This window comes from Cyanistes caeruleus, chromosome 1, assembly GCF_971803275.1.
Source record: "Cyanistes caeruleus chromosome 1, bCyaCae1.hap1.1, whole genome shotgun sequence".
NCBI classification, from domain to species: Eukaryota; Metazoa; Chordata; class Aves; order Passeriformes; family Paridae; genus Cyanistes; species Cyanistes caeruleus.
Genome location: NC_141701.1, coordinates 143093333 through 143117535, shown reverse-complemented (window position 1 = coordinate 143117535; position 24203 = coordinate 143093333). Strand labels below are relative to the sequence as shown.

The 24203-nt window shown below is 38.7% G+C and overlaps 1 protein-coding gene across 15 annotated transcripts in view; it reads left to right on the top strand.

The window, feature by feature from the left end:
• The first annotated feature begins 822 nt into the window (after positions 1-822).
• ZMYND11 (zinc finger MYND-type containing 11) overlaps positions 823-24203 on the top strand; it is a 105445-nt gene continuing 82064 nt past the window's right edge. For 3 of the 15 annotated variants that reach the window (XM_023921899.2, XM_023921898.2, XM_023921896.2), the window contains exon 1: positions 823-2627. The gene's annotated coding sequence lies outside the window, so the exon portion shown is untranslated. Of the gene's footprint in view, positions 2628-2982; positions 3224-3643; positions 4154-24203 lie in introns of those variants that run through there. The other 12 variants (XM_086864861.1, XM_086864828.1, XM_086864853.1 and 9 more) reach the window with 11 other exon arrangements.

Below are 24203 nucleotides of genomic sequence, written 5' to 3'. Positions count from 1 at the left end.
GCTCCCAGTGAAAGTGAATGGCCGGGAGGGACCGGCCGCAGGGCTCGTGTTAGACACCCAGCTGCTGCGGCTAAACGCGGGAGTCGGGGCTAGCCCAGCCCGGCTAGCCGGGAGTCAAAGCTGTACACTGACGAGCATTTAAAAGTCTTCACATTACATATAAAATAAGTCAAAACGAGACAAAAATGCATTCTTTTAATCCTTCAACGTGCATCCTGAAGGCTATATAATGCAAACAGCTACTCAGGGGACCTAGTGAGGATATCAAAATATCCCAAAACAAGGCCCATGAACAAGGCCCATTTGTAAGCTCTATGTTCATCTTTCTACACTTGATTTAATTCACTGCCCACCAGCTCAGCAAAGGTTACGTTGGTTATGGTTGCAGACACTCCCTACTTGTTTGCTTTAGGATACCTTGTTCTTTCCAAAATCAAATATTTGTATCATGAAACAAATATTTGGAGGTGGTCCAGACTAGCCTTTATAAATACGTTAAGTACAGGAGATTGTTGGCAAGTGGTAGACTCCAGGTAAAACCTGCACAGTATGCAAGCCACAAGGCTTCTGCGCTCCATGTGTTTCCATGCTGGTGAAACTGCGGCCTAAGTATTTATTTGACAGCTCTCTATGGGTCCTGTGAGAGATAAAGGTCTAAAACCTCTTTATACTGAAGATAGCTGAACTTCTGCCTTAAATAAATATTTACATAGGTAAGGAGAAGGCACTGCAGCAGAGCAGTAAATCTTTCACTAGAGAAGCTGAGACTGGCTTTGGAGCTTTGTTTTGGAATTATGGCAGATCTCCCTAGCCGACCCAGTTGTTTGGGACACCTGGTTGTTTGGAGTTAAGAATTAAAAAATGGTTATGTGGCTGCTAGCTATGTTTGTCCTCTGATTCTCAATGTAAAAATGTCAGCTTTATGTGTCAGCTTAACAATGTCAGCTTGAGTAGAGCTATTGGCTTGTCTGCATGGTAGAAACAGCAATAATTGTAACGACCCCAACTTCTTTTTTTCCCCCCTGTAGATAAATACAGCTCAGATGCAATTTGAACAGAAGGTTTCAAAGAAAGCTAAGACAGGCAGGCCAGCAATATCCCATGGAAACTTGGCATATATTTCTATCAAACTTTTGAAAATGACAAGCCTTAACAAAATCACAGCCAACATCACAAATAAACGCTTAACATAAGGTAGTCTTTTTGTTATTATACTAATGGTAAATCCCTTTTTATTTAAAAAAATTGCCTGAAAATTTCATTTGCTTTTTTATTAATACAAGCAATACAATGCAGTTAATAAATTACAGTACCACTATTGGGTATCTGCCCAACGCCTCAAGCACTTTTTAGAAGCAGATTACCAGCACTTTCTTTCCTACCTATTTATTTTAGAAAATGTAAAATGTTCTTTCATATTTAAATGCATAATAGAAGTAAGACTTTATCACAGCTGTGCAACTAACCATTGTTTGCATTTTATTTTTGAAGTGGATGTAATGTCCTGATGCAGCAGTCTCGAAGAAACTATGTGGGTTTAGACACTACTAAATTTTATTTACTGGACACACTGGAGAAACTTTCACTGTTCATTGTGCAAACTCTGTTTAATCTTTGTCTGACCAGGCACAATGGATGCATCTTTTTTCAACATTAGCACTACTATTTCCTTCTACTATTTTAGTAATATTAATTACTACTCATATGACTGAATTTTATTGCATGCATAAATGTTTATATAAATAAGCTTGCAATATATTTTAATAAAAGTATATTTTAATAAAAGTAAAATTCTAGTCAAGTTAATTGTGTAGTGTGGTACTTATTAATTTAATAATTCCTGAAGAATTTCAGAAACTTTAGAATATATTTCCATATTTTTATCTCCATAAAAAATATAAATGTACATGTTTTTGCTATTTAAATATATATGTATATGTTCCTATAAAGTTACATATTTTGTATTAATATGCATTTCCCTACCCTGCAGTGCAAGTATGGCTAACAGTTGGACTCAATAATCATAAAGGTCTTTTCCAATCTAAATGGTTCTAAAATCTCTATGGTTCTGTGATCTGCAGCTCAGAAGGTATTGACAACCCTGAGACAGACTGCTGATTATCTATGCTTTAGTTTCTTTTGCTCAAGGTGAGTGTCTGCTTTCAAAACCATTATCTGTCATTTCTCCAAGTTGGACTTCATGATAGGAGGAATTTCCATGTATCAAGGCTGGATAAGCACCACATTTTCCCCCTACAACAAGAGACGGTCCAGACCTAAGAGTATGACAAAATACATACATAATAAATAGTTAAAGATCCGTTTCAAATGTATTATTAAAAAAAAAAAATAATAAAAGAAACAAACAGCAACTCCAGCAGACACCACTAGAGTTCTCCTTCTCCCAAATATCCCTAGCACCATCCTAAACCCTGTTTACCCCAGAAACCTGAACTGTGGACAGACAGAAGAGGAGAGAGAGAGAGAAAATTCAGACACAATAAAACTCTGAGGGGAAAAATATGTGGAAGGAGGAGGCAGCAGCGGCCTGGGGAAGGGATTGAAAAGTTTCCCCTGGCTTAACTTCTCCCCCCCTGCAGCAGCAGAAGCAGCGCCAGCAGCACAAGGTGAGAGAGACTTTTAAGTCTGGGGAGGAGGGGTGTGTGTGCGGGAGGGGGGGTGAATTTACAGCCCTGTGGATATTTCTGTGTCTGCCTCCCTGGCTTTGGGGTGCGAGAGACGCCGTGTCTCATGCTGGGTGGATTTTTTTTTTTTTTAATATGATGGAGGATTATAAACATGGCGCCTTAAAAAAACTACAAAATCATGTACACACTGTTCCAAGGAGATGGGGGAGAGGGGACAGGGGAAGGGCTGGGCATCAGGGGAGGGGGCAATCCTTCCCTGCGGGGTGCCGTATGAGGAGGGGGGAGCAATTATACTTAATAATAAAATGTGTGGGGCTGCGGGGGGGGGGGAGATGGAAGGCGGGATTTTTTTATTATTATTATTATTTCATTTTTCGGAGTGGGCAGGATTATCTGGCAGCCCGCTTGGAAACCGAGGAGGAGAAGGGGACGGCGGCGGAGCGCGTGTGATTATTAACGGCGATTATTTTTGTCCCCACACCTTCCCCGGTCGAATTTCGGCTGGGAGGCGGCGGCGGGTCCTCCGCGCCCCCCGTGCTGAGTTGCAGCCAGCCCCAGGGCCGGGGCGTGAGGAGGTGGGGTGGGGAGAGGGGCGCTCCGGAGAGAACCGCCGCTTCCAGCGCTCCGCGCGGGCCTGCAGGGCGCGGGGGAGCCGGGGACTCGCGTGAGAAGCGAGGCCGGGCAGGGTGTGGTGCAGCCCGGCCTCAGCCCCGTCACCCCCCGGCCCCGCTCTCTCCCACACGCGGGGCCACCGCTTTGCTCCCCACTCTCCCTCGCTTTCCTTTCGCTCACACACCCCCGCCGCCGCCGCATTTCCTCGCTGGGGAGGGGGATGCCTGCTTGGAGGACGGGTCTTAGCCCGAGTAATGGCAGCTGCTCGACAGCGCCGAGGCTCCCCAGGAGAGAGACGGCGGGGCCCGGCAGGCCGGGCGAGGGGCCATGGCTGCCGTGCCCGCGGGGGGCAGGGGAGGGGACGGGGAAAGGGTGAACTCGGAGCCCCGGCCCTCCTCCCCCAGCGGCTGCGGGCGGTGCCACCCCCGCTGCCTGGATGGCCTCGCCGTCCGGCGGGGCACCGGGGACCCTGCGTCGCCTTGTCCCCCGGCACAGCCCCGAGGGCTTCCTCGCCACCCCCGTGAGCTCTGGGGCAGCGCCCGGGTGGTAAAAGGGGCAGTTTCTCCGCTCTCCCCCTGCCCCCGGCTCCCTGCGCCCTCCGGGGCAGTGCCGGGAAAGGCCTCCCGGGGCTGCGCCGGACTCGGCGGGTCGGGGAATCGCGACGGGCTCGCTTTTGTTTGCGTTGTGGGGGTCTTTGTGCGTGTGCACCCCCGAAGCCGTGTCTGCAGATAACTGCCCTCGGTGCGCTTTGTGGGGTGTTCGCCTTCACCCCCTCCCTCGGGGCTGCTCAGAGGCCTGTCTCCTCTTTTTTCGGAGAAAGGATGGAAGTGTAGGGTGTGGGAGTGCCCGTGGTAAGGATGATGGGGAGCTTCGGTGCGCTTTCTTGACCTTCCGTGAGTTCCAGACAACAGCCCCCCTGTAAAAGGCTGATTTGTGAAACTTTGTGGGTCTTTTGGGGCTTATCCTGAAACCAGCAGACTTTGGGAATTTGTTTTTGGTCTTCTGTGAACTTTACAGATGCTAGAGATGGGGTGGTTTGACAAGACGAAAAGGAGTGAAAAAACTTTAATTTGGTGCTGTTTGATTTTATAATTTAACGTGGAAGCATCTGGCATGGTCTCTGTATTGTAGGAATAGTTCTATTTATTGTAGTTTTAAGAAGATCTTATTGCAGTAGAAAAGAGTGGGAAATGCTTCCTTATCCTACTTAATGGTGATTTTTTTTTCATTTCTCTTGGCTTTGTAGGAAATTGTTTAATTCTTTAGGGGTGAATGCTGAGACAGGTGTGAGGAGGGGGGAAGATGGGAGGGGAAATGCCAGTTTGTGGTTCAGGTTGCACTCCTTTGGGTTTTTCTAGTTCCTCATCCTTCTGTATGAAGGACCTGGCATCTCTCCACTTGTTTTTTTTTTTTTAATTATCAACTACTCTTGAGTGTGTCTTTAGGAAAGTCGACTGTTTGCTGACTAATGTTTTATATAAAAGTGGAAGTGCCCACAAAATAATTTCCATTTTTATGGGATTTATGGCATTAATTAATTCCCACTGTGGATTTATGGCCTTAAAATGCCAGCTTTTCCATGTCTAAACAAACCGTCTTTGCTTTGGGCAGATAGTTGGATGGGGAAAGGAGGAAAGGGAATGGTTCACGGGGTAGGTCAACAGAGAGCACTTTATCTTGCTGATGGTGAGTTTGGTTTTAGTGAGTGGGGAAACAAAAGTGACTGTGTTGATGGCTGTTGGTTGTGCTATGGAAGGCAGTCTCTGCATCTGCAACTAGTACTTGGTATTGGGTTCAGTAGCAAAGGTCTGAGTGAGAAAAATGACTCTTCCTTTCCACCTCATGAATTGGATAATGTGATGGAAATTGTCTTGTGTTGAAGCCAACTTTGTAAGGGGAGTCATGAGTCTGTGGTCATTGGGAGGGGGTGTTAAAACTTTGCTGATGTGAAAGAAGACACTTCAATAGTTTGAAGCTTTGTAGCAAAAATTTTACAGGGTAGTTCACTTCTAAAGGTGTTGTTTGTTTGTTTTTTTTGTTTTTTAAATCTAAGCAAGCACTTGGCAGGTATTAAATATAAATATAAAAAAATCAAGTTGAGTTTGTTCACCTGAAATCAAAATTCTTAATAGCTTGACATAGTCCTTCTGTAGTATGAGCCAGAGCAATGCTTTATAACTTCTCAGAAAAAAAGTGAGCAGTATTGGAGTGACAAGAATTTCTTACTGGAATTGCTGTGCACACAATGTGTGACTGGTAGTTTGTGTGCTGTGTGTCCATACTGTTTGCAGGCAGTAGGCATTCTGTGGGCATCTACTGTTCAAGTGTCCTGGCTTTCCCCCTGCCTTGGGAAGGGACTGTTCAGGAATACCTGAGGCTTCTGCAGCAGAAGTGCCTGGGTCGTGTTTTTGGCCTAAGGTCATCTCAAAAGCAAGTGAGATGGTGAAAGGCTGTGAAGTGTGTTTGGTATTTCTGCCTGCACATAAATAAAACATACTGGATGCTGTTGGTGATGTGGTGCTCCCTGAGCAGATGAACTATGAATTTGGCCTCAAACTTACCTTAAAGTGGCTCAGGCTCCATCTAGACCGTTGTGCATTTCTAGCAGTGCACCACAGCCTGGGGACCACTGAATTGTGTCATCTGCAGTCACTGGGTTAGAATAAAATACCTCAAAAGGAAATAGATAAAAGATAACATTGAAGATGTTTTCTTCACTTTAGGCATCTAAATGTGTCTGTAGATGCCTGCATTATCTAGTTAATTAGCAAATCATCTCATTTCGCACAGTTGGAGAATGAGGGGGAATTTTAGAGTTAGGAGACATGTTTTGAAATTGAAGATCCAATTTCAGTCAGCTAAAGTTCAAAAATTTTGGACATACCTGTAACTAATTTTCGTAGTAACTGCCTTCCACAATCTTTCAGAGCATTTATCTTTGCAAGTGTGTGAAGACTTCAGGCAGTGTGAATCAGTCCAGGCTAAAAGTTCTGAAAGAGGACAAGGTGATGATGAAGATGTCTTCAGCAAATTTCTAATTTGCTTCTTAAATGACTTTTTAGCTAGATTAGCATAAATGTCAATAAAAATGTATTTTACCCATAATGTAGGTTGTTACAAATGCTAACTAGAACTATAAACAAAATTAATCTGTGCAAGGTATATGTGCGTCACTCGAGTGATGAACTTGGTTTGTAAAATGTGGAATTGTTTGAAATTACTGATGAAATATACACAAGATTTTACTTTCCTGAATGAAGTAGAGTCTGGAGATCTTTTCAAAAGTTATGTCGGAATTGTTGGAGCAATTCTTTTTCTCATATTTATCCAGCAAATAAATAAATTTGTTTCAAATTCTGACCACTGATTTTATTAATTGCAGTGGTTTTCCGTCCATATAATAGGACTTTGTTCAGCCATCCTTGTTGCTTTGATTGTTTAGGAGGTGATGTAGGAACATGTTCTTTTTCTGCAGAGGGTTTTGTGCCTTGTTTTTTGTTGGGCTTGTTTAGTCTCAGGATGTGGTGAACACTCCCATAGTACTTGTGTAGTACCTGGAGCATGGTGCCCTTGGTAGCTGGGCAGTGCAGTGTATGTCATCTTTTATATAGCTCATACATTTTAGGCTGTCAGTGTTGCTTGTGCTGAACATTGCGAACAAAGATTATTCTTGTCAGGTTCTGGATCATTTTTCATCAGTTGAATGTAAATTTAGCTCATAATTGGGTTATTGTTCTAAGGTTTAATCTTCCAGTCGAGAGAGTACAGGCTACAAAATAGGTAGTTTATAAGATGACGTAATGACTCAATTTTTCAGGATTTTTTTCATTTGTTATTGGTGAGGGTATATGAAATGCAAAACAAATGTGGAAAACTCCACAAAGCTCTTCATTCCTGGGTGTAGTGGAGGTAACTGATGGATACCAGTGGCTGTGTACAGTACAATAAACACTGTGGCCTCAAGCCTGCACAGGTGTGCTCCTGTGGCACTTGGGGCCATCTGGTTTCCAAGGCCTCTCCACATGCAGCTCCCAGAAACACAATGGTTGGATTGAGCCCATTATTTTTTTCACCATATTTTCAGTTGTAGTATTTAAACATAATTTTATAATCTCTTTGAACTAATGTCTGCCATCAAGTAACTTGTGAAAGCCTGAACTCTTTTTATTTATTTCTGTCATGCTGTGAATATTGAATTATATGAAAAAAAAATAAAGGAGGGGGAGTGGTAAACCTAGCATTTTAGTAAGATTTCCTTCATATTTATTTCTTTTATTTTTTTTTTTTCTCTCCCTGAAATGACCAGGGTCTTTTAGTCCTGTGGGCAGGTGACAGCAGGCACAGCGGTGATACATACTGACATGCCCATGAACTCAAGTTAAAGCTCATGGTGTCTAATTTTAGCCAGCTTTGGTAATATCCCATCAGAGCCTGATCCTGTAGCTGTGCTATGTAGATAAATACAAAGTGTAGCTATTGAGAGTTTTGTGTACAAAAAGACTGGTTTTGATTTTCTTCCAATATCTCATTTTACACATCACTAGAATGCAAAAGGTGTCTGTTACCAAAATACGGATAATTTGAGTTTAAAGTATGTTATTGATTAAAAAGACATAGTGTTTGTAATTTCAAAATTAGAAATGCATTAAAAAATATAAGTGAAATATAGTTTATAGCGTATTTACTAACAATCAGAATACCTTTGCATGTACCTTTACAGTATATTTAGTTTTAAATTCCAGGATTAAATAATTGCAGAATAAAACATGAATTCATGATTATGAGTTTTCATACAGCTATCACTTATACTATCATATAACACTAATTCTTAACAAACAATTTTAACACCGGACACGGTGAAATTTGAAGTACTATAATCCACTTTTTCATTAAAATTTAATTTAAACATGCCAACAAAAATACCAGTAATATCCCTTTCATCCTTTCTTTGGAAATTGCATTTTTTGCATGCAGAGAACTGGGCTCACTGTCTTATTTAATTTTTTATCCATAATAGGATACTATTGATTTGAAGTCTAGTAACTTTAGAAGAGTTAAACATATTCCTTTTTACCTCTCACTTCTCCGGTATTTGTTACTATGTTAAATATTAAACCAACTTGCATTATATCCAAATCTATGATTTGAATGCAACTGACTTAACGATGTTTTGGTTACAGGCTGTAAGACTCTGCTAGTAGGTGTAGTGTTTTGGCAAGCAAAGCAGTGTTTTGGCAAGGGGGTATTTGTGCTTTGATCCCATGCACTTAGGGCATGGCATTGTTATCTGGTCTTTTAAAGAGAGCTGGATGGGAGTTGCGTGCTGTGACTCACGGGACATGGCACTTAGTTTACTAATTTTAGCAGAGCGATTCTTATCTGTCAACATTAGGTTTTATTTGAACCTTCTGGAAAAACGATGAAGTGAAACAAAATGGAGTTGAGAGAAAATGTTCAGCAGAATCCCAGAGTAGCTAAATGTAGTACACAGTGAAAAAAATTAAAAGTATGTAAGATATGTTTATTGCTCAACAAATCTTTAAGATCTGAGAGACTGATCTAAGAGCTTTATCGTTCTTAGCACGCTATCATTTTCTGTTCAGTCTCACACAACATTTATGCATTCAGTAAGAGAGGATCTCACACTACAGATACCTGTTTGCAATTACAGATACTTCTCAAGTCAGAAAGCAAGCGCCAGCCAAGTCCGCACTGGCTGCTTGCGCCTTATTGCTATTTTCTTGGTGTCATTGCTTGTAAAAGAAAACTTCCGAAGAGGACAGTGTCTGTGCCTTGCATAACACTGCAGTGTGTGCATTCACATGCACAAATTGAAGTGGAAATTCTGCCTCAGAATGGTGGGGGGTTTCTCCAGTTTTCCTTCTGGTCGGTTGTTAATTTTGTGATCAGTGTCTTATGAGCTGTCATTGACTTCAGAGACAAGCTGAAACCCAGAGTTCATGCATAATCTCCTTCCCTCAACTAGGGAAGGAGATCCAGGTTCAAATTTGCTCAAAATCAAAACAAAAGAATTGCTATTTCATAAAAGGTAATCACAGGCCACACAGTCACTGATTGTTCACTGATGAAAATTGATATTCACTGCAGAAAATTCATTGTTACCCATAGATTAATATTAATATAATGATGGAGACCTTGATCATATAAGCACTTGTTTCCCACAGGCATGAAAATGCATAGGCCTTGGAGCATACTGATGAATAAGTTCAGTTTCACAAACTAGTTTTAAAAATTAAAACCTTACATATGACTCCAATATTCAAGGAAGAACACAGTCAAAGTTAGTTGTGCTGATAAAATTTAATGTAATGCTATATTTTTGATTATTCTATGGAGTTACTTGAGCATTTTTATGCCTTTTCAATATCAGCAGTATGACTTGGTTTTTTTTGCACATGCTAAATTTTACATTAATGCTTGTTTCCATTGAAGTTAAGGCACTTTTCTTACATATCTTTGAAGGAATTTACAGTGCTTATTAAAAGAACAGAGAAGACATGGATAATATTTTTCTGTTAGTGATTTCTGCCATTTTCTATATATCTTAAATCCTGTGTGTTATAGAAAACCTTAATTATAGATAAAGAAGATGGTAAAAGAAGAAATTCCTACTGGAAAAGCCAATAATATTATGAGAAGAAATATTTATTTTTACATCAGGAAAGCTAGAAAACAAATATGTCAGGAAAGTCTGTATTTTAACATAGTTTCAAAATTATGGAAATTGTGAATGTTCAAGCCGGTTAAGTAATTTATTTTTTTTTTTTTTTACCATAGAACATAAATTAAAAACCTGAATCCTGAAAGCTGTCTTGATTCATCCCGTTCTTATAATTTACCTGTGGACCGTACTCAAATTTAGGCAATCCTTTTTGCTCCACACAACAAATTGTTCAGAGAGGGTAATGTTCTCCTCACCTTGTGCTTCTATTCTTTTTTAAACATTCAAAATTGCAGAAAACTTTTTCTTTCTTTTTAATTGAAAATCTAAGAATTGTTATTAGTTGTTTTCCCAGGAACCAGACTGGCACCATTTTAAGCTTCACTATAGTTGAGAATTTAGGATGTTCTTAAGAACTGGCTGCATGGACTTTCCTAAGGAAGCTTCAGTGTCAGTCATCACATGCAAGCTGACATTTGTATATAATACAGCACACTGAATAATTTGGCATTGGCACTAACATTTAATTTTTTATTTTTTTTTTGCCATATAAAAATATCTTTCTTAAAACTTCTTTGTCATAGTAAAATGTGAGTAACAGTGAGAAGGGGTTTAGAGTTTGCTAACAGATAACTCAGGGTATATGACCTCTTAGCAGTCTGACTAGAATGGAATATCAGGCTGTTTAAAAGCTGCCATATTAAAATGTTGTTTGTTTGTTTGTTTGCATGTTAAAACAAAATGTTTTGTTTCACTGACATAACTTTTTTGAAGGAGAGTGCTGATGCATACCTGGGAGCATTTCAGACTGACAGTGCTGGAAAGTGAGAAACATGGACACTGCCAGTCTGTAATTGTGTCTTTCAGTTTTGTAGCTTTGTGTTCATCTTCTGCTTACTCTGACCTGAAATAAATAGGTCTGCAGGAAATATTTGTTGTAAGAAAGAGACTCTTCCTTTTCCTGCACACTTTCCACTCTGCTGGCTCCCAGAAGGCTTCTTTGTATATCTCCTAATTGGAAGCATACTCCTAACTTCTCTCTGGTTCCAGACATGAAATTTCCTCATGTTATTGAACTTGCACCTTTTAGGAAATACAGATTAAGAGTCAACAATCTCCAGGAGCCAGTTTTATTGTTTTTTCGTTTTTTTTTTTTTTAATTCATGCTAATACTCTTTTTCTCTGTAGTTTTAAAAAGTATTATAAAAATAACCCATTTTCTAGTCAACCAAGTATTAGCCTAAGTTGTAGCACTAATTCCTGAAAACATGGAGCTTTTAATAAAATGAAGGACTTTTGTTCCTCACACAGACTCAGGAAATACCAATAAATATCAGCTACAGCTGTGTAGTGGTGCAGATTCTTGAAGTACAGGTGCATCATGGAGCGAGGAGCTGAACGTGGTTTGCTCTGCCAAGTTAGTGGATAAGCAGTTACAGGGTTTCCTGGGCCAGTGGGAAGGAATGGTATCCAAATTTCTGCTTGGCTCTATTTCCAGAACTGCCTTTCTTGATCAAACTAGCATGTCATGTAATCCAGAGTCTTGTTTCCAGCCATCAGATGTCTCCTAAAAAGATGTCAAAAATAAGGCAATTTTCTGAGGTAGTAAGCTACAGAATACTTGTTTCCCATACTGTTCCAAACAATAGTAATTTAGATTATGGCTCCTGTTTTAACACATGTTGTCGAAGTTTTGGTTATTTTTCCCGTTTTTTGGAATGTTTTAATTTCTCTTTCATGTAATAACTGAATATTTTAGCTATAATGTTGAAAGCTACTGCTTTTTAGGTCAAGCCTGTTCTGTCCTCTCCACATGCCTTGCAGCCTCCCGCTGCAGTGCTCTTTCTCATTGCACATTTTCCAAGAGTTTCTTCCTAGGTTGCAGGAAAGAGCCATCTTACACCTGCTTCTCTGAGGAATTTGATGGAGATAAGAGAGCTGGAGGGGTGAGTTAGTGAAAGGCTGTAGTGGTTGTCTGCTTAGTACCAGCAAGAGCTGGGAAATGCACATATGAAAGGAAGAAAGGGAGAGTTTGTTGTGAGATGCGCATTAAGTGGAAGTCAGGTACACCCTTGTCACAGGAGACAGGACCACTGACTTTGTTAATGTCATTTGGTGCAGCTCTGTTGACTTTAGTGGACCAATATTAGTTTACACCTGCAGAAAATTTTCTCCTGAATCTCTAGGAATGAGAATATAAAATGAAATGTTCATGGCTGAGTGACAGAGAGAGTGCATGCGAGAGAGAACGTGCACGCACACACTTTCAGGCCTGATTGATTGTATGAAAAAAACCCTGGAGTTGAAAGAACATTATTTTAAATTAACATTCATTATCTTCACGCGTGAGATAACAGTTCACTTTGGACCAGATCCTAACACCATTATGTTTCCTGAGCAGAGCCTGCTTTTTTTCTTGAGTGAGGTTATTCAGTATGAGGATGGCAAAATGTAGTCAGATCTTTTACAATTAAAATATATGGTTTAGTCATTATATATTAGAATAAGGCTGTGTTCTTTCTGTCAGGAAAACATGTATTTTTTTCTTTTTAAAAGAAATGGTTACATTTTCTTTGAAATGTGAAATAAGAAGTAAGGTACCTTTTTTTTAGGTCTCATCTTATGCCTGGAAAAGCTTGCAGCCATTTTAATTCATGCTGCATTCATTGATCTAACAGTTAAATCATTTAATCACTGTGCAGCTTGGTCGTCTACCTATTGGGCACTGTGAAGTGTTTAGTAATGCACTTTGGGTTATTGGCTTCTAAATGTCACTTCTGAAAAAAAAAAGAAAGGAAAAAAGTGAACAACCTATGAACACCCCAGTTAACTGATGCACATTGTAAAGGAAAACACAATGTGAATTCATGGTCTTATCACTCAACTCTTTTTTTGTTCTGTACATAATATAAGTAGAAAAAAGCACATCATAGCAAACAAAGGGAAAAATCTGATTTTGATATCCTTTGGCAGTTATTTTACTTTAAAATACAGAGTTTTGAAACATTAAGTCATCTAATTAGGCAGCAGCTTGTATGAAATATTTTCACAACAGACATAGTTTGTGAGCGTGAAAATGAAAGCCACATTTTAAAATTATAACCCCAAATAACTTTCTGAATTTAAATATTACTCTGAAAATGGCTTATTCTGTAAGTATAATCATGTGAAAGAAAGTGGGAGAAGTTTGTATTTTATGTCATCATTAACTAGAAAACTTAATACCTTAGCCTTAAATGCTGCAACTATAGAAACCAAATAATCTAAATACATAAGAAGGGAAATAAGTGTAACAGCAGCTAATAGGTGGCAGTGGAAAGCAGAGGAAAATGTCATGATGCTTTTAAATGTCTTGTATTTTCTGAGAGGGAGCTACTCTCAATCAAATAAATCTCCTCTTGGTATGCAGTAGGCAAGTATCTTGTCCAGAGAGCTGGTAAATTCTTAGGCAGTGATGCACTTGGCACAATGGTTTTTAAAGGGTCACCTTTAGAGGGTCACCATGTGCTTTTCAGTCATTTCCCTGCAGAGATGAGAAGAGAAATTCATGCTCTTGTGAGGTACTGTTGTCTGTCTGAGGGCGGGTGGAACAAGAAAGTCGTGTTTTGTATGAACATGGAAATTCTATTTCCCTCTTGTTCCGTGAAGGCTCAGAATCCAGACATGCCAATTCCATCTGTTTGCATCTGGATCCCTTGGCCTATTTCCTTGTGCTTTCCTGATCCATACTGAAAGCTTCATCAGATGAGAAGTCATGATCATGGCAAGTATCTCTCTGCACCTTCAGCAGAGAGACTAAACAGAGGAGAGGGTCAGTTGTTCATCTTATTTGGTGTGTTCTTAATTAGCGAATTTTCAGTGGTCTCACTCTCTGACTTCTAATAGCTCCTCTGCTTTATTATGATTATGTTATTTTTTTACAATTTTGGTACAACTTCTTGTTATTCTTTCATTTGGGCATTCTAGGATGTCATTCTTTTGGAGTAATGTCATGATATATGTACAGGAGGAGTTCAACCGTAGAGGAGGAATTTGACTAAAGGTTTAATGAATGCCATCCCACTGCTGAGTAAGACCTCAGTGAGGCAGTTTTAATAAGGATCTGATACTTTTGCTCTCTTTCTTTTGGAAGAACATTGAAAGGGCTGCAAACTCAGACGAATGTGCTCTGTCCTCACTGTGTATTTACCAGTAAATAGGCAATTCAGTCATGGAAGGCAACTCGGTGAGGTTAAAGAAAGAAAGGTGCTGAAATTAGCAGGATGTCAAAGGAAAATAAGAATTCGGTGACAATAAAAGCAAAGTCTCAGTGTTAATGCAACATACTTTTGAGTTTTGAAGAGCTGAAGATGCCCTTTAAAAGCGGGTTTGGGTGACTAAATTGTAGTTTAGGAACTGTTGAAGGACAGGGTGTTACAGAAGGCTGAAGTCCTGGCAGGAGAGCAAACAAGCATCCCTTGAGCTCAGCCCATTCTGGTGGGTGTGGTGACCAGATGATTATCAAACAATACATGAAGTGCAATATTGCAGTGGGTATCAAACCTTTTCACATGTACGTTGCTAAAATTAAGAAACAAAAAGAGCTCTTGACAGCTTGAAATTACAGCCCTGGTTTCCAATGTTTCTTCTGAGTTCCACTGAATTAATGAAATTAACTGAGCTGCCAGACCGGGTGGAGAGCTGCTGGTGAGCCGCTGTCGCAGGAGCCCCACATCGGGCAGAAGTGCTGATTTACAGTCGCTTTGTCTTGAATTTAAATGATGACCTTCACTTCCTGCGTTTCAGACCCAGCAGGCTGCAATGGAGGTAGCCTTGAGATGGTGTTTGCTAATGAGGCTCTGGCACCTTTGATAGCTAAGCTAGATAATCAGAAAGTGATAGATGATGGTGCATTGTGTTTGGAAATTTAATTTAAAGTGTGTATTTATGTACTTAAAATTTTGACCCATTCAAGGCATTTGTATGATCTGTTGGTGTTTTCCACAAGAGTAGGGATGTTGCCCCGGACAAATTCCAGTTTGGCTAATTACATTCTGAGTAGCTACATTTCTGTAGAGTTTCATCTGGATTTTGTTACTGTTGTTTATTTAAATAGGAATGCATATGTACTTGGAAACTTATAAAATAACAGCACAGGATAAAAAAAGTTAGGAAAATCCCTGCTCCAAATTACATTTGGTATTTCTGCATGAATAAGTATAGTGTGGCATGATACAATACAGAAAAAATATGAAGTGGCATATTCAGTAATAGCATTCATAGAAGAGGTAGGTTTTTCGGAGTTTATGAAATGGGTGAAGTTGCTGAGTAGTGTGCACTGTTAAACATATGATATATTGTGCAGCAGGAATGGATATAATTCACTGGTAGGAGAAATATTGCTTGTTTGTATTGTAGTTAAACTGTATATATTTTTACAAGGTTATCAGGCATGGATTTTACATGTGTGTCAACAGGGGAGTGGGAGCCAGTTTATGTGGTGATGTCAAAAGGACTTAGGCAATCACAGATCTGCACGTGGCAATCATCTGCTGGCATGTTTCTCTGCCACATACAAAGGCACATTTTATCATTTACCACTCAGTCTCTCAGAATCCTGCTTAAATTACAGTAGGAAGCACTTGCTGTTTTGTTACTGAAGAGGTAGGTAAAAAAGAACCCAAGCCACATCCTGTTGTGGAGAGTTATTTTGTAGAAATATGAACTTCAAAGCTGCAAGCTTGCTCTTAAAGCTGATTGATATTAATAGTCAATATTAACCTGGAGTGGATTTCCAGAGGAGATCAAAATAATCCAGTATTAGACCATACTGCATAACCATAGCAGTCTAATATTTACAAGAACTGTCGCAGTGTTCATCCAAAAATAACTTGTCTGTTTAGAGATGCTTCATCCACAGTGCGTATGTACCTCATTAGACAAAGATATTAGAAGTAGATGGAAAAACAGTTTTCATTTTAAAAATAATTTCAAGAAAAATGCTTTTGACTAGTACTTGTGAGTTAAATCATACCCAACTCAAATAATTTGTTCACAAAAAGAGGTTTGGGGTTTCTTTGGTTTTCTAGAAATGAAAAAAAAAATATTTTGAAGCTATCCTAGAATTTACATATTAGCACTGGTGTTTCTTACTGTTAGTTGTTCTTTTTACATAATTTAATTTCTAGTAAAAATAGTAAATAATATACTGTGTGTTTATGCAACAGAAAAACAACAATGTATGGGCTTCTGAAAAGTGCTGTTCTTTTAATTTAGGTCTGTTCAATGGCTTGGCCTTGTTTTTTGAAAGAATTTTTCTGTGTAACCCAGCTTAAATAATTTTACCTAGTTCTGTATCAAACCCAGTAAAAATGTCATCACAAGTCCTTGTGACAGCAGCCAACCTGTTGTGTGTAAGTGAAAGGGTTGAAGCCCCATCTGTCAGTGCTGTGAGACAGACAGGTATCTTACCCACTTTAGTGTCTGTCTAGTTGGATTTTTTTGTCATCTGTGGATTTCTTCCTATGGAAAAAAATCAGGAATACTTCAACAAGGAAAGCCATCCAGCATCCACATGCTGCAGATTATGGTAATAAGATCCACGTGGCTCCTTACCTTTTTTTTTTCCTCCTTCTGTATCATTTATTAAAGCTGTTATGGAATATCTGCTTAAGGCTAAAAGATTTTGAATTCTCACTTAGCCTCATTAAGGTCTTGGGCTTGGTGTTTACTACTTCTGCTTTCATCAAGGCCACTTCCTCAGAGGCCTTTGCAGGAGACACATATGTTCTTATGAATAACATTCTTAATTTTCTATGTCAAGTCATGGTAGAATTTTACTTTTTAATCAGCAGGTTTTCTTTAAACTCAAAATTTTATTGCTGGTGTTCTACCTCTAAAGCAGAATTTGGTATTTTATACTTTTATGTCGTGGATTGTCTATTTCTATATTCACACATTTAAATGCTTCAGGCTATTCATTGTGTGTTTTCTGGGGCGTTTAACAGTTCAGCCATTTCCACACAGACTGTCGAAGTCAGTTGGAGACTGTCAAAATTTGCTATCAGACAGCTAAGATGAATCTCCCACTGTCACTACAGAGTACTTCTCTAGAGCATAAAACATTTTTGAGAAATAGTTGAGGTACTGAAGGTGATGCTATCTGTAGTTCCATCAGTAGCTTCACCATGTGTTGTCAGTGCTCTTAGAATGGTTTCTGTAAAAGATTCCATGCCCTCAGGTGCTTAGTGGCCAGGTGTAGCTGTTCAAGTCACTATGATAAACTGTACTAGTGCACTCAAAATAGAAAAAGGGTTGATTTACCAATAGGCAGCTTTTAAAAAATATGTTTAGTTCACATAAATGTTTTCTATTTTGATTACTTTGTTCTCCCTCAGAATTTTTAAATTTATCTGAGTTTTCTTTCTTTGGTTGGAAGGAAACCAAAGGTGGCAGTCAGTACCTTATGTATTTATTCATTGCAAAGATAAAAGACTGGTCTGTAGTGAAAGGACATATATGTAGCCCAGTAGTTTGAATATACATGAAGAATTAATGTCTGAAAGAATTCTGGTTATTTGTAAGAAACCTCTATTTTAGCTGTAAATTTCAACTTTGAACAATGAAGCTGCTTAAACTGGTGATGTGCTTATTAGGTTAAAAAAAGAAGATTTTAATAGGAAAAAATTATCACAAGACAAAACAGCACATGATCTCATTAGCAATTATGGATTGCTAAACTGCAGTTTAAAAGTCGCATTTCTGTCTAAAGAATTTTTCCACAATAGTCATACAAGCAACATTAAACAGTGTTGTTTTAGTTTGTTTACTTGGGGTCAGATTTTCAATGATCAGAGTGATTAAAGTTGCAGTTGTCTGCAAAGGCAGCACTAATTAGCTGCAATTGATGTTAGCAGGACTTTGAATAAATGTTGGTTCTGAAAATCTCATCATGTATGGACATCATATCTGTTTTCAGATGTCTTTGAAAATTTGGCCCTTAGGACAGTTTACATCTTTCCTTCTCTTGTTTCAGTGTTTTTCCCTTAGCAGTTCCTCATTTTACTCTGCTCAGGAAGATCCATCAATTTTAAACAGCATTTTGTAGTAATTTCTGTATTTAAGAGTTTATACATGTCAGGAGGGACAGATTGACAGAAGAGACTTGGCCCTGGCTTTCCAGGCACTATTTTACTTCTTTGCTCTAATAAACATAAATAGTTCCTAGGATAATTATTTTCATCCATAGATGTTTAAGTGTTGCAGAAAAGGGATTAGTGTAATTAGTTTTGCATTTGGAAATGGTAGTGTAGAGATATGCAGTGACTTGCTTGAAGTTAACTAGCGCAGGAGGCAGCTACCAAGTGAGGAGCCCTGGTGCTCAGTCTGCTTCCTTCAGCAAATGGAGTTTCAGAGTGCTTGATCTATCCACACAAAATAACCAGATGAGAATCTTCTAAATGTAGTGATTTGGTACTTACGCAGTGTGAGTCATGTTCTGGGATGCTGGCACTGTTTTTTTGTGATATTTCCGTTTCACATTCAGCTTCAGGGGCTCAGCGGGGGCTTTTGGTCTGGTTGCCATATGAAGTTCATCAGGGGTGACAGGGGAAAGCAGCTTAATGTGCTCATGTTATTTTTGTCTATAGTAGAAATTTGTGATTGGGACTGTTTCTGTTTTACATAGTCACCAAAATAGTGCATTGACTATAAGCTAACTGGAGGTGCCCAGGACTATTTACAGCAGAATTGCCTGGACACTGTTAGTTATTGAGTGTAATTATTTTGATCTTGCAGAGCGCAAAGCATAAAAACCACTTATCAGACTTCCTGAACTGCACACCATGTCAATTGTGGTGCTGAAGTTGGGTACCTTTAGTAGGCCTTCCAGACTCAGCTTTTTGTATAGTGGTTCTCCAACAGTAAAAAGAAGAAAAAAAAATAAAAATAAAAATAAAAAGGAAAAACGCATCTTACAGAGTGCTGTGGGCATAAAAACATTCAAAGCTACGAGATCTGCTGCCAAGATAGTTTGCAGAAAAAACAGTAATAACCTTATCCAGCTGCTACTCACCATGGAATACTTACCACTCCTGTCACCTTGCTTTCTCAAAATTAACTGTAGAGGAATGTCTGCTGTAGGTACTGTGAGAGCTCTCGGCCCAGTTTGTTTGCTTTTCTCTACCCCATCAACTGAAGTGGATTAGAGCAAACTTTTCAGGCACGAGAACAGATGTGTGGTCAGTTTTCCTTAAATTAATTCCTATAACTTGCTCAGCTGAGGTTTGTTCCTGATCCCAAAGGCTAGAGACCCTTGCCTCCAAGGATTCAAGTAGCCAACACTAATTTAGTGGCCCCAAGCTAAGGAAAGATTTCTCCTTAGGACTCATTCTCTTCAGCACAAGAAAAATGCTCAGGATACTTAATGTTTTCTTCAAATTAAAAAATTCTCCAGATTCCTTGTAGCAAAGTCAGTTATTCTAGTCAGAGCTTAATTTAGAGAAAGAACTGGTATTTGTGGGCCTTACAGGTGTCTTTGATGGGAAGGCATCTGGTTGAAACATGCAGGTCTGTTTGCTGAGTCAGTAAAAATACCTAATCTTTATTGCTTTTATTTACAGCCTGCTTATATTTATAAGCTAGGATTTAGATTTGTTGTGAATTAGATGTTGACATTGGTGTTCCAACAGAGAGGCTGAAACTATTATGTTTCATATATTATTATATAAGGTTACTTATGTTACCTTCTCCATCTTTAGCCCTGGAGTATCCTGTATATTTGAGTAGCTTCATTGAGTAGCTTCATGTCATACACTAGGAATTCAGTAAGTGTGTCTTTGATCAATCCCTGTGGTTCTTATGATCTCTACAAATATGTGTAGAGGGAGGTGATTGTGGAAGAGTAAAAAGCCACTTAAGCCACAGTATTAGTGTGAGGATGGCAGCACACAGTTAGTCTGGGTAAGTGTGGATTGGAAGTCAGACTGTAGGATCTAGACATGAGCGTTTCAGATGGAGGAACCTGACATGATGTCTGTATCACACATATTGAGATTGTTTTTAAGTGTTTACTGTGTAGGGCAAACATGGCCAAACTGGCTCACCCTGTGGAGATTGCACAAAATTCCTATGTGGATATGAGCCCAAAACGCCTATACCCTGTGCTTTGGATAGCTGAGAGCTCCCAAAATGGAGGTTGAGACTTGTCTCAGTGTTGAGTGCTAGGCTGGTGTTTGCTTCAGCGACCCTTGTTAATTGGTTTTTTCCAAATCCAGTGATCTGAGTTTATTCAGCCTTCGTGGCATCAGCACGGCCCTGCTGCCAGGTACATGACTGGAAGCCTCCTGAGAACTGTACCTGAAATATTGTGAGCCAGGATCTGTGCCTGCCCACCATGGGCTGGTGAGAGTAATTCATCAGGTTTCTGCAATGATTTACCAGTCTCATTTTTGTGCTTGTAACAGATTCTGAATATACTTCTCTATGCCATGGTTTCCTCCCTGTAAAGTAGCAGTATCAGCACTTTGCTGTATTACGAGGCATTTGGAGTATAAATTAGAGGGGGAACAGTTGCTAAGGCTTACAATTCCTTTTCATTCTCTGAACAGGTCTGCTTCTAAGGCAAAAAGTGATAAAGATAATATGCCAATACTTTTAGCGCTAAAAGAATAGAAAATTAGAAGTAAGAAGAGATAAGATGGAGAGAAGGTGGTATTGATAACAATGAAAACAAGTGCAAAAGAAAACAGCAAGTAGATTTAATATGCTAAATTGTTTAATAGCTCAGTAAAAATGGCTGGAATTTCAAGTTGCTGGTTCCCCCATAGTAGGAGGAAATGGTATTGTGTTTAGGTCCTAGAATAGTGAAAAACATTTGCTGCTATGATATTCTGATTAGTTTTAAAGGAAGAGCTACAATAAAACTAGCATATTTTTTACTTAGTAACTAAATTAATGTTACTTTGAAATTGAGAAACAGCTTATAACTTAGGGAGGAATGTCATGAGAAGTTGCATCATTTTCCTCAAGAGAAATAGCTTCCTTTAAAATCTTCACCAAGAGGCAACTAATCTTGCTAGCAATTCTCTTACCAGTGTTTTACTGCTAGTTTTTCATTCAGAGTGAATGTCTCGACTCTGGGAATAGTGAAATGTATTTCAATTTACATTTGCTCATAGCCCATTTTTTACTTTTTGCTGTGACATCAGAAGTTCTGTTGTCATCAGTGAGCTGAGACATTCACTGTGATACAGTCTGGAGCTGCCCTCAGAACTTTTGAGAGAACTGAATATTATTACAGAAATTGTAAAGTTTCAGGCTTCAGCTCAGAGGGTGCTTGTGCTGTTGAACATGAGTCCTATGCTTGGAAACACCCTCTTGGATTTCTTTCTTAGTATAATTAAACAGAAATGTTCACTCATGGAATCTGAGTATTCACTCATGGAATCTGAATATCCTTGTTCAAGAGTGACTGGAGAGTTCAGTAATCAGCATGTGTATGTTGGCTTTTTTTCCATTTTACAAAAAATTAAGAAAATTTATGTAATCTCAAGAAAATAGAAATTTTTTAGCCAGTTAAGAAACATTCCTGGTGTCTCAGTAAGCCTGTAGCACTGTCAGGAAGTGAACTTGGACATACCTGCAGGACAGACCTTCTTAAACAAATTTATCGGCTATACTGTTGAAGCTGGCTGTCAGCAACTGGCCATGCATTGTCATTTCTGCTTAAAAAAGATGGGAGTGGCACATGTGACAGGAGACTTAGTACCAGAATAGTCATTGCAATCTTCCTGCAGCTCAGCTTTTCTATTTCTTAGACTTTTAGCTGAGTCTTCCAGAGGGCTTATCAGGTCAGGCAGTCTGTTTTAATTCTTCCTCAGAAAAATAGTTGCACATATTTTACACAAGCTTTTCCTTTTCTAAAGAAAAACAAGAGAAAGTAGACTGAGAAAAAGACTATCTTGTCTAGGATTATAAATTATTAAAATTACTGATTTATATTTTTAAAAATTGAATACATGGAGACAATATAATTCTCACATTTCCTCATGTAGCTTACTTGAAACAGCAGCTAAAACACTTCCAGTAAAAAGAACTATTACATTTTTAAATAATGAGATTTTCTTTCCAATATGTACTTCTGTTGTTTGCTTTCTTCTAACTGTTAGCTGTGGCCAATTAAAAACATAAGACCGATTATTTTTTATTCCTTCCAATTAGCATTTTCATGTTCACTAAATGCACTAAAATTTCAAAGAAGTTTTGGGGTAATATAAAAGAATATTTGTAGTTTATTGATTGATGCTGCTTTTTACAAAATCTTTGGGCTTTTTGAGATGCTGGCAAATGGAAACTAAAAGGCAATAAGGACCTTCAAGAAAATCAGGCAGAGCACAGATGAAACATCTCGTATCCCTTTCCCACGACTGCAGGAAACAAGATATAAGGAGAGGGGAGGATGTCAGGGAGGTGGCTTACAGTCCAAGAAAATTTATAGCAAATCAGTTGGACAACTGAGAAGGCTCTTGGTGTGGGAAAATGACTAAAATAAACTGAATTCAACAGAGAAGTACTGAGATACTGTGGCTAAGGAGAAGAGCGGTGAGGAGGTCATGAATGTGGGAGAAATAGAATTTAGGGTACCAAAATTGTATCAATGTGATGAATTACCTGAAGGAAATTGGTGCCCTGGTGCTTCCCTTCTTCTTTGCCTTCTTGTTTTTTGAAAATAAGGATTTATAGAAAAATATATAATTGAGTGGAAGAGAAATCCAGCATTTTTTTAATTATGAGAGGAAAAAAATGATGAAATCTACTACTCCTTCTTGGATGAGATCCAGGGAAGGCAAAGCTGTTGTTTAGGATTCTCAATATCTTTATCCTGTTTTTAATTGAAGTAGTTGTACACCTTGTAACATCCCAAAATGGTTAGGAAGGCATTTTGTAGTATGAGATACATTTTAGCTGTTACTGCCTACTTTCATTTCAGATTTCCTGAAAAATCTGTTTCTTCCAACTAGCTGCCCTATACCAAACAGATTTTTTTCTTCAAGAAAAACAATCAAGTGTCTCAGATTTTTGTGCACTTGTTATTTATCATATAAATGATAAGTCCAGTGCAAAATGCATATAATTCTTCATGCCATTATATTATTTCTTGTTTCACCGTCTGCTACCTCCTGTGCTATAAAAGTGCAGTCTCTTTGTAATACGATTCGGATTTTTATTTTTTTTTTCAAATATAGTGATTCTAAGATACTACATGAGGGAGAAGCAATTTATGTGATGTGGCTACATTCTTAAGCTGTAGCAATGATAAATTAGTAACATTGCTTTAGGAGTTTGCAGTCATTTTGCTTTTAGTATGATTTGAAGAACTGTATTGCTGAGACTTGTTTTATTCTTCACATACCATAGAAATTTAATAGTATGGTTCCGTACAGATTCTTGACTGAATTATAGCTAGATTTGTTCCTTAGACTAGTTTACTAGAATATATTAATGTATAGATATCTAATATAATTTATTTCCCTGGCAGTGCTGTACATTTTTATTTGATTTATATTTACAAAGCCAAAATCTTCTAATAAATGATAGAACCAAACTATTTGCATAGCTTTCTTTTTGATCTTTGCTTTCCTATCTGCATAAACATTACTGCAGGCTCCTGGGCTGGTACCTGTGGTAAATGGATGTTTGACGTTTTGTATTTCTGTTCCATCTTATCTGTCTGTTTATCAGCCGTGTAGTCCAGCGTCTCTTCCAGAACATGCTTATTCATAAAAGCTATTGGCTGTTGTCAGGATTGAGACTGGAGGGCTGTGGGCAGTAATGAGATGTGAAACTTGGAATTCATATCTTTAAGACATCCATCTACCTGATTTGCTGCTCTGCTGAAAAGATTGTTTATTCATCTTGGTTATTTTGAAATGAGTTTCTTTTAGTTGATGTTTAGAAGAGAGACTATAACTGGAGCAGAGAATTGAACTGAAACTCTACTTCTCTTAAAATCTAATTATTTAGAATTCATGTCAGAACTTCAGATCTATGTATTTTTCTCATATGTAGTCTTTCAAAATATTTTTTGTAATCCCTGGGATAAAGCTCTGGTGCAGGATTATTTCTGACTCATGATGGTAGAGTAAGGGAGGAGAGATGGAGCTTGGAGATTTGTCTTTGCTATTTACAGATCTTGGACAAGCCCTTTAACCTTTCAAAGACTCAACTCCCCCAGCTTTAGATTGTGGGCAGGCGTTTGAAGTTCTTTGGAAGATCTTACAAAA